Below are 9,446 nucleotides of genomic sequence, written 5' to 3'. Positions count from 1 at the left end.
AACTGGAGTGACCGCAGGACTTCCTTACACTGAAATTTACAGCTTCTTTGTAGCTTCTGGGAACCCAGTCTCCCTCAACATCAGTAATAGTTACTTATCCCCATGTGGGTTTCCCGGTATCAACCCTGGGGATAATGTACCTGACAGACAATTCTCCAGGAGATTCAGGGAATTATAAGATGTGGAAGTTGTTAATAGGCTTTCAGAAAGGGTATTAGAAAATCCTTCCCCCAACAGGCCCTGAGACAACAAATATCAAAGATTTGGTTCAGTTCAGTTCAGTTCAGTTGTTGAGTCGTGTCCAACTCTTTGTAACCCCAGGGACTGCAGCACGCCAGGCCTCCCTGTCCATTGCCAACTCCCGAAGTTTACTCAAATTCATGTCCACTGAGTCAGTGATGCCATCCAACCATCTCATGCTCTGTTGTCCCCTTCTCCTCCTGCCTCAATGTTTCTCAGTATCAGGGTCTTTTCAAATGAGTCAGTTCTTCACATCAGGTGGCCAAAGTATTGGAGTTTCAGGTTCAGCATCAGATCTTCCAGTGAATATTCAGGACTGGTTTCCTTATTGGACTTGTGGGATCTCCTTGCAGTCCAAAGAGTCTTAAGAGTCTTCTCCAACACCACAGCTCAAAAGCATCAATTCTTTGGCACTCAGCTTTCTTTATAGTCCACCTCTCCAGTTACCACAACTCCAATGACCATGAGTAGAAACAGACTAACAATGATGTTTGTGTTGGAGACGGAGGGCCGAGAAGGTACTGTGGAGGAAAGAGAAGGGGCCCAGACTTCAGGTTTGAGTCCAGACCTTGCTGAAGGGGTCCAGAAAGGCTCCAGCTTTATCTGAGAAGAAGCTCCACCCCAGCCTCCTCCTTACCCCATCTCAGGGCGAGGGTCTCCCAAAGCCCCTTGCACTGTACATTGTAGGTGTATCTCTGTTCCTCTTCAAAAGAGACCACTAGGGCCACCCACTTCTGGAAGGTTCCATTCCCTGAAGGCCTGGTCTCTACAAGCTCCATGTCTTGGGTATGGTCCTCCGTGTTATGCTGCCAAGGTCAGTGAGATCTCTTCAGGGTAGAAGCCCAGAGCCCAGCACCTCACAGGGACCTCATGGTCAGAGATGGGGTGCTGGGTCACAGCTGTCTTTGGAGGGTCTGTGGAGGATGTATCAGATAATTCCCATTTAGTGTTACCTCCATGGGTCCCAGAAGCAGCATCCTCTGACCATCCTGAGAATAAACAGGACAGTGGGTTTGAAAAGAAGCAGCACAAACACCAGACACCAGCCTGAACTCGGAGGTCTGGGCATGTTGCTGAGTCCTTGGAAAGTTCTGGATTCAGGGTGAGAGCCAAGGTAGGAGTTACTGTGTAAGGGAATGAATACAGAGTCATGGTCCTGACTTGGGTGGAGGCCGAATGACTCAGAAAAGCTGGAGTCAGGCCTCCAAACATGTTCTTAGGGTGAGACCTGGCCCTGAGAGACAGTCTTGGTTCACAAGATGGGACCCAGGGGAAGGGGCACTGCTGACCAGTTATCTCAGGGATGGGTTCCTGCTTCTTCCCCAAAGAGACTGGATTCCTTAATTGTCCTTCAGAGAAGTGGGGCCACTGGTGAGTCACTCTCTTGTACAGAATATCAAAACCTGGGCGAATTCCTCCCTCTGCTGATAGGAATCAGGGTGCTGTTTCCACATTGACCTCACTTTCTTCTACTCGTTGGAAGCCAGGTCCAGCCCTAAGAGGGATCAGGGAGGCCCCGTGCCCCTCGTACCTGTGTGCAGCAGTGTGTCCTTCCCATTCTCTAGGTGTCTGTGGAGCCACCCTCCTCAGTCCCCCTCCAGATAGTTCCTACTGTTCCCCGCAGCACCGCCCTGCTCAGGCTTGAGCTTGGAGATCTGAGCCTCTGCACCCGCTGCGATCCAGAAGCACAGGTCCTCATTTAGGGCAAGGTAATTGTTGCCATCGTAGGCAATCTACCAGAACCCGTGGCAATAACTTTTCAAATATGCAATTATACCTCTTTCAGGAGAAGACTGAGATGGGTGTTTCTGTCTGTTCCCTCCACATTGAGCCCTGGGTGGGTGGGTGCAGGTAGCCAGTTCCAGGCTGTTTCTTTTTTGCTACTCTCCTGTTGGACCGAGAAACGCAAGCCACTGAACCAGGTGATCAAGGTGTGTGCCCTCTGGGAGCAGCCACAAAACCTGGGCAGCCATACGTGTGCACAAATTCTTTTCACAGAGACACCAGTTACCTGGGGTGGGACAGAGGGAGAGCATGATGCTGGCACCTGTTGGCTTCTCAGGTTTTGGCGAGGATTGCAGTTGACCCCTAGATATGTGTTAGAAGTCTTAGCTTTTAAGATAAGGAAATAGGCTTCTTTCAGGGAGAAGCTGGAGATTTCAGTCTGTGTCTGTGTGCTGTGCCCTGGAGAGATAGCCTCAGTGAGTCTGGGTGAGCCTGTTTCTTAGTTCATTATAGCCTCATGGATTTCATGGACACAGACTTCATTGACTTTCAGAGGTATGTTTTGGAGGCCCATGTCTCAGGTGTAAGTCTTCAAACTGAGGGTCCCAGACATGGAAAACTTAGTTTCTCAGGGAGAAATTGGCAGTGGTGATTGCAGCCATGAAGTTAAAAGACAATACTCCATGGAAGGAAAGTTATGACCAACCTAGACAGCATATTAAAAAGCAGAGACATTACTTTGTCAACAAAGGTCCATCTAGTCAAGGCTATGGTTTTTCCAGTTGTCATTATGGATGTGAGACTTGGACTATAAAGAAAGCTGAGTGCCGAAGAATTGATGCTTTTGGACTGTGATGTTAAAGAAGACTCTTGAGAGTCCTTTGGACTGCAAGGAGATCCAACCAGTTCATCCTAAAGGAGATCAGTCCTGGGTGTTCATTGGAAGGACCGATGATGAAGCTGAAACTCCAAAACTTTGGCCACTTGATGTGAAGTACTGACTCATTTGAGAAGACCCTGATGTTGGGAAAGATTGAGGCAAGATAGAAGGGGACAACAGAGGATTAGATGGTTGGATGGCATTGCTGACTCAATGGACATGGGTTTGGGTGGACTCTGGGAGTTGGTGATAGACAGGGAGGCCTGGCGTGCTGTGCTTCATGGGGTTGCAAGGAGTCGGACATGACTGAGCAACTGAATTGAACTGAAATTGATTTTAGTGTGGGTTTTTTCTTATTCACCTTGTGTGAATAAGAATAGCTTCACCCAGCTAGTTCGTGTATTTCTTTTCAAAGGAGTTGTTTTGGGTAAAACTTTAGATTCAGTGTGCCCAAGGGAGGAGGGGAGATCTGGAGCCTGTATGTCACGAGTGAACAGGAACCTTCTAGCTTGTTGTGCAGCTTCCTCTCTCCTTGTTTCTCTCGTTGCCATTTTTGTTTCACCTTGTGTTTCTGTCTGTCCCTCTTTTTCTCATTCTCTAGTTCTTGTTTTATTCAAGTCCTTTTTAAAAAACTTCTTTATTTTGAAATAGTTGCAGATTAACAGAAAGGTCTAAAGATAGTATAGATAGGTCTTGGGTACCTTTGACCTTTTTCCCAATGGTTATATATTCTATAACTATAATACAATTTAAAAGCTAGGAAACTGACATTAGTACAATGTATATATAGAGTTCCATGTAATTTTTTCATGTGGATTCCTGTAGCCATCATCATGATCAAAATATGGAGTGACCCCATGACCACTCGCATCTCCTTTCTGATACAGCTTTATAGTTACACTCATTTCCTCCCCTCCCTGCACCCTCCATAGACATCACTCACTGCTGGGCACAACTATCTTGATCCCCATCTCTATTATTCTGTCATTTTATGGATGGGATATAGACGGGATCACATAATATTTAACCTATTAAGATAGACATTTTCATTCAACCTAATACCCTTGAGGTGTTGTGTGTATTAATAGCTTATTCCTTTTCTATTGCCAAATAGTATTTCATAGTTTGGATGTGCCATCATTTGTTTAGAACACTTTATTTGTTTTCAGCTTTTTGCTGTTACAGATAAAACTGCTATGATAATTGTGCACAGGTTTTTGTGTGGAATACATTTTTGATTCTCTGTCATAAATGCCAAAGAGCATGATTACTGGGCTCTATGGCAAGTGTATATTTGGTTTTTAAAAGAAACATCCAAGCTATTTTATAAAGCAGATGTATCATTTTATATTCTGATTAGCAATGTATGAGTGATTCAGTTTTTCCACAGTGATGCCAACATTTGGTATTGTTCTGATATTTTTTGTCTTGGTTGTTCTAGTAGGTAGGTAGTGATCTCTTCATGTTCTTAATCTGCATTTTCCTGAAGGTTAGTGATGCTAAACATCTTTACATGTGCTTATTTACCATTCATATATTTGCATTGGTGAGTTATTTGCTGAAATGTTTTTTCATTGAGGTATTTTCTGATTGTAGAGTTTTGCGAGTTGTTTGTATATTCTAGACATGAGTGTTTTATAAGATAAGTAGCTTGAAAATATTTTCTTCCAGTTTGTAGCTTATCTTATTATCCTCTTAACAGAGTCTTTAACAGACAAATGCTCTTTATTTTGATGAGTCCTCATTTGTACATTTAAAAAAGAAATAGATTATGCTTTCGGTGTATTATATTTCACTACAAAATAAGAATTTTACAAAATAGCATAGGAAAAAAGCATGTAATTGCAAGTAAGCATTTCTAGATAATGTCAAATTATTATCCAACATTATTATGCCAATTAATATTTACAGCAACAAGATGGACATAGGAAGAAATGTTAATTGCATGTCTGTAATTCCCTCCATCTCTGGACACTGTATGCAGTACTAATGTTTAATTTGAGTAAATATTATCATAGAATTTAAATAGTAGAGAGATTACTGAGAAAATTCAAAGAGTATTTTAAGGAAAAGATAATTTTTCCCCATGGGTAGAATGTTATCAAAAAAACTGGAATTTATGGTTCTATGTGAAATGGCTATAGTATGTAAATTAGTTAAAGAAGATCTATATGCTTGTCTGACTAATGACATACAAAAACCAAGATGCTTCAAACCTAAATAGCTTTCCCTGAGATAGCTTGTACTACTAGCTAGAAGTTGTCTATTACTCTGAAAGAAAACATGTCCTAGTGGGGAAAAGAGATTGTATATTTTTTGAAGCTGCCTTTGATGGTTAGGACCAACGCCTTCCATGGACATATGCTAATTGTTCCTGTCTTTTGCTTGTATAGTCAAGTGTATAAGTTGTTCTGAAATTAATTGATGTTCAAACTTCAAAAGACACAATACCCATCAAGTTTCTTTCAATTTACTTTAACAATTATAGCTATCTTGTTTAACTCAATCATGTGGAAATAAATGCAAAGATGAGTTGAATTTAAACAAACCATGGAAGTTCCATTTAAGAAATCAATAATTTTTCTGTTTGCTTATGTAAATAATTACAACTTTCAGATAGAAATTGAACAACATAATAGAGAACAGGTAGTTTTTCCTTAGCCATATTAACAGTTTGGGAGTAAAATGTGGTGGTTGACCTCTAACATATTTACCTTAAAGATTAGGTAGACACCACCTAATTGGTTAAAAGATGCTTACTCCTTGGAAGGAAAATTATGACCAACCCAGACAGTATATTAAAAAGCAGAGACATTACTTTGTCAACAAAGGTCTGTCTAGTCAAGGTTACGGTTTTTCCAGTAGTCATGTATGGATATGAGAGTTGGACTATAAAGAAAGCTGAGTGCCGAAGAATTGATGCTTTTGAATTGTGGTGTTGGAGAAGACTCATGAAAGGTCTTTGGACTGCAAGTAAATCCAACCAGTCCATCCTAAAGGAAATCAGTCCTGGGTGTTCATTGGAAGGACTGATGTTGAAGTTGAAGCTCCAATATTTTGGCCACCTGATGCGAGGAGCTGACTCATTTGAAAAGACCCTAATGTTGGGAAAGATTGAAAGCAGGAGGAGAAGGGGATGACAGAAGTTCGTGATGGACAGGGAGGCCTGGCGTGCTGTGGTTCATGGGGTTGCAAGGAGTCGAACACAACTGAGCGACTGAACTGAACTGAAGTGAATTCGTAACTTTGTTATCCATTAAAAGTTGGTTATGAATATTAGATAAAAATTAATTTACATTTAAAATTAAGTAACTGAATGAGTTCTTATTTATATATGGATAAGGTTTTTTGCAATTGTATGAAAAAATATCAATATCATTAAAAGAGGAGAGTTAAGGTAACTGAGAAGTCAAGGGAATTATCTGACCTCTGTCAATTATGAGAAGTTATAAAAGAGGTAGATTAGGTATCCTCTTGCATTCTCCTTGATATTCATTTTCCCTGAGGATTGTCATCTCTGGGCAGCTAGGCAACATCAGCTAACGAATGGTATAGGACAAACATTCCTCAGAGACTTCAGCCAGGTAAACTCTTTTCACCATACCATTATACTGCAGGTTCATACCAATCTCATGCTTTCTTAATGAGCTGTCCATCATAGAGCCAAGACATTATATTCAGAAGGAATCCTGAGAGTTTGAAATTGCCTTCCTATGTCATCCTACCAGCTAGACACAATGCTGATCTTCAGTACCCTGTGAAGGTATTTGAAGTTATCAAGAGAAAGCATATTCTTGCTTAAGGAAAACTTAATGATATTCCAATGCTGGTAGAGTCAACTTATGTACTCACTGCATGCAACCTGCATCCTTAGTCTACATACTCAGGTTCCATTGCCCAGTAATGTATTAAAAGCAGGAACTGAAAATGAGATAGGGAACGAGCTTAGGACACTCACATGAGGGGAATAAGACTGGGAGGACAGAAACTAGATCTCTGTTGACTTTACGAATTGGTAAGTTAGTTTGTTTTCAGTTGCAAGTGTTCTTTAAAGGCTAAATTGAGTAACATACATGTCAGTTGGCAAAAGAAACAGAAACTCCTGTAGAAATTCACCAAATTTAAAAACCAAACTAAGTCTTCCTTGTGGAAGCCAAGTTTGTGTTCTTAGACATTTCATCCTATTGTAGTGTATTCATTATGTCTCAGTATGGATATCTGGAGCAATTTATTCAGGATATTTGGCTGTCATAAAACATGTCCTTCAGTAATTGAATAATAGCTTAAATGTGAATGTGAAAATATTAGACTATACACTTTCATTTTTTTCCTCAGCTCGTATTTCTGTGAAATTATGGAATGTTTCTTAAAGTGTACTGTCATTATCTGTAGTTTTAAAATGTTCATTTTCTCAAAGAAATGAACATATGTAATCTTTCAAATGCTAGCTTGATAATTACAATAATGAAGGTCCATTTTGCAGTTATTGTGTCAATGCAGTTTTGTATTTCTGTTAATGAAAAACGATCATTCTTCAGTTGAGGAGAACACCAATTTGAGAGGAGAGACGTGGGTCAGAAAAGGTGATCTGAATGTTTAACTTATTGGTGAATTAGGCAAATGACAAGGTGATGTGTAATGTGACTGTGACTGTCCTTCCATCCTTGCACACACTTATGAATGGACTGTACATCATGTATGAATGGACTCTTGTTTTTTATGAATGCTTTCAGTGTCCAGCTCAGATATTTTCTACTGGCTGCTGCACCGATCCACACCATATTTGTCATAAGTATTGACTGACAGCTTCACAGCCCTTTCCTTCTTTAGAGAATTGCCATCAGTTGAATGGAGCCACATTGCCAGAAGTTCTGAATGTGGTTGGGGCAGCTTGTAGTCAATGACAGATTGGTGGGATTTATAAAAGGCTGCCTTTTTGTCAAGGTGGAACTAAATCTGACACAATGCGTGCTTCACAGCTTGTTACTCTGAACTACCAGGGAAGCCCATAGTAGTAACTAGTCACATCTAAATAAGTAGGTATTTAAATTTACCTGAATGAAAATCAGCTTTAAAATTCAATTCTTTATCTGCCCCACTTGAAAGGCTCAGATAGCAGCATGTGGATATCAGTGATTGTTTAAGTGAAGCACAATATTTTTATCAGCAGATACTCTATTTGGAGAGTCCCTTTCCAGCTTTCTATGGGATCATGTTCATGTATTCCATTTGAGATCACATCCTTGCTTAACACATTTGTCTGCTCTGTTTTGCTTCCCTGATTCTCTTTGTCTTGAGGATATTCACTCAATAAACAGCATACAAAGGAATTCGCATTTCAGCCTCTTTTCCCCAACCTGGCCAAACTCTGTCCATAGTGATTAGAAGTGTTATTTCTGAGGCTGTGATAGATCCATTGCCTCCTCATCTGTGTTCTTCATTGTCCTTAGAATGTTGATAGTGAATAAGCCTATCTCCTATAGGAATTCCAGGCATTTTAGTTGCTGGTAATATATGACACTGAAATCAGCAGAAAGAAGAGGTAAGTCTGGTCACTGGAGTTTGAAATTCTGTTGTGAACTGACTCCTTTTGTTGTTTGGTTACTAAGGCAAGTCCAACCCTTTTTGACCTCATGGACTGTAGCCCGCCAGGATTCTCTGCTGAAGTGGGTTTCCATTTTCTTCTTCAACTTCTCTTCCCGATCCAGGGACTGAACCTGCCTTTCCTGCGTCTCTGGCATTGGCAGGCGGTTTCTTTACCACTGAGCCGACAGGGAAGCCCGTGAACTGATTATGCACAGTGAATACATTTTTGGAGTTCTTGTTAAATTGGTATAGAAATCTTAGGTATCTCAAGGACAAAAGTTAAGCACTATAATCAAAGGTGATATTTTCAGGCTCTGAGCAATTTATTTTTTACTACCATACCAAAAGACCAGCATACAGCATTCACAAATATAATGCATTAGGAGTAGAGGTAACTATTTTGCCAGAATATATCTGAGAAGTATCGTAGGGATACATTGAATGTAATATAACCCTTTGTAAAAGTACATTCTAGCTCATAAATTTCTATATCTGAATGCATTTTAGAGTTCTTTTTGTATTATTCTATTACATGTGAGGTATGTGCAAATCAAGTTATGTAGAATTATGAGATACATTTTTAGAATAAACTTTCTCCCTTTGTCTATATTTTCTTACTCTTTCTAATCACTCTTCCTATATTTTCTCTCATTCCCACTTTCTCTAAGATGTACATAAATAATCATCATACTTTCATCCTATTAAACTCAATCTAAAACAGGCATTTTATATCTATGATTGATGCAAACCAAGGTTCATTGCTTGATTTTATTAGTATTCATTTCTCATATTTATTTCAATATATAATTTTTGTGAATAGTAAAGACATAATTTAAGATATATCAATTTCAATGAGTACATAATTTATTCAAATATTTGCATATAAAATCACATGACCATGTCTTTGTTTTTGTTTTTTTTCATGTCTTTGAATGTGACAGATTTTCCTCTTCATCTATGCACTCTTTGGAAGATACCTTTAATAAATTGCTAAACGGTTGATTTGACAGGAGCC

The 9,446-nt window shown here is 39.8% G+C and overlaps 1 pseudogene; it reads right to left on the bottom strand.

Annotated features, from left to right (window-relative positions):
- Window positions 1-654: 654 nt before the first annotated feature.
- Window positions 655-3,396, bottom strand: LOC120870272 (annotated as a pseudogene).
- Between the last annotated feature and the right edge of the window lie 6,050 nt (window positions 3,397-9,446).

Source organism: Oryx dammah, unplaced genomic scaffold (genome assembly GCF_014754425.2).
Source record: "Oryx dammah isolate SB20612 unplaced genomic scaffold, SCBI_Odam_1.1 HiC_scaffold_11, whole genome shotgun sequence".
NCBI lineage: Eukaryota > Metazoa > Chordata > Mammalia > Artiodactyla > Bovidae > Oryx > Oryx dammah.
The sequence above is the reverse complement of the archived record's forward strand: the minus strand, read 5'-3'. Positions and strand labels throughout refer to the sequence as shown.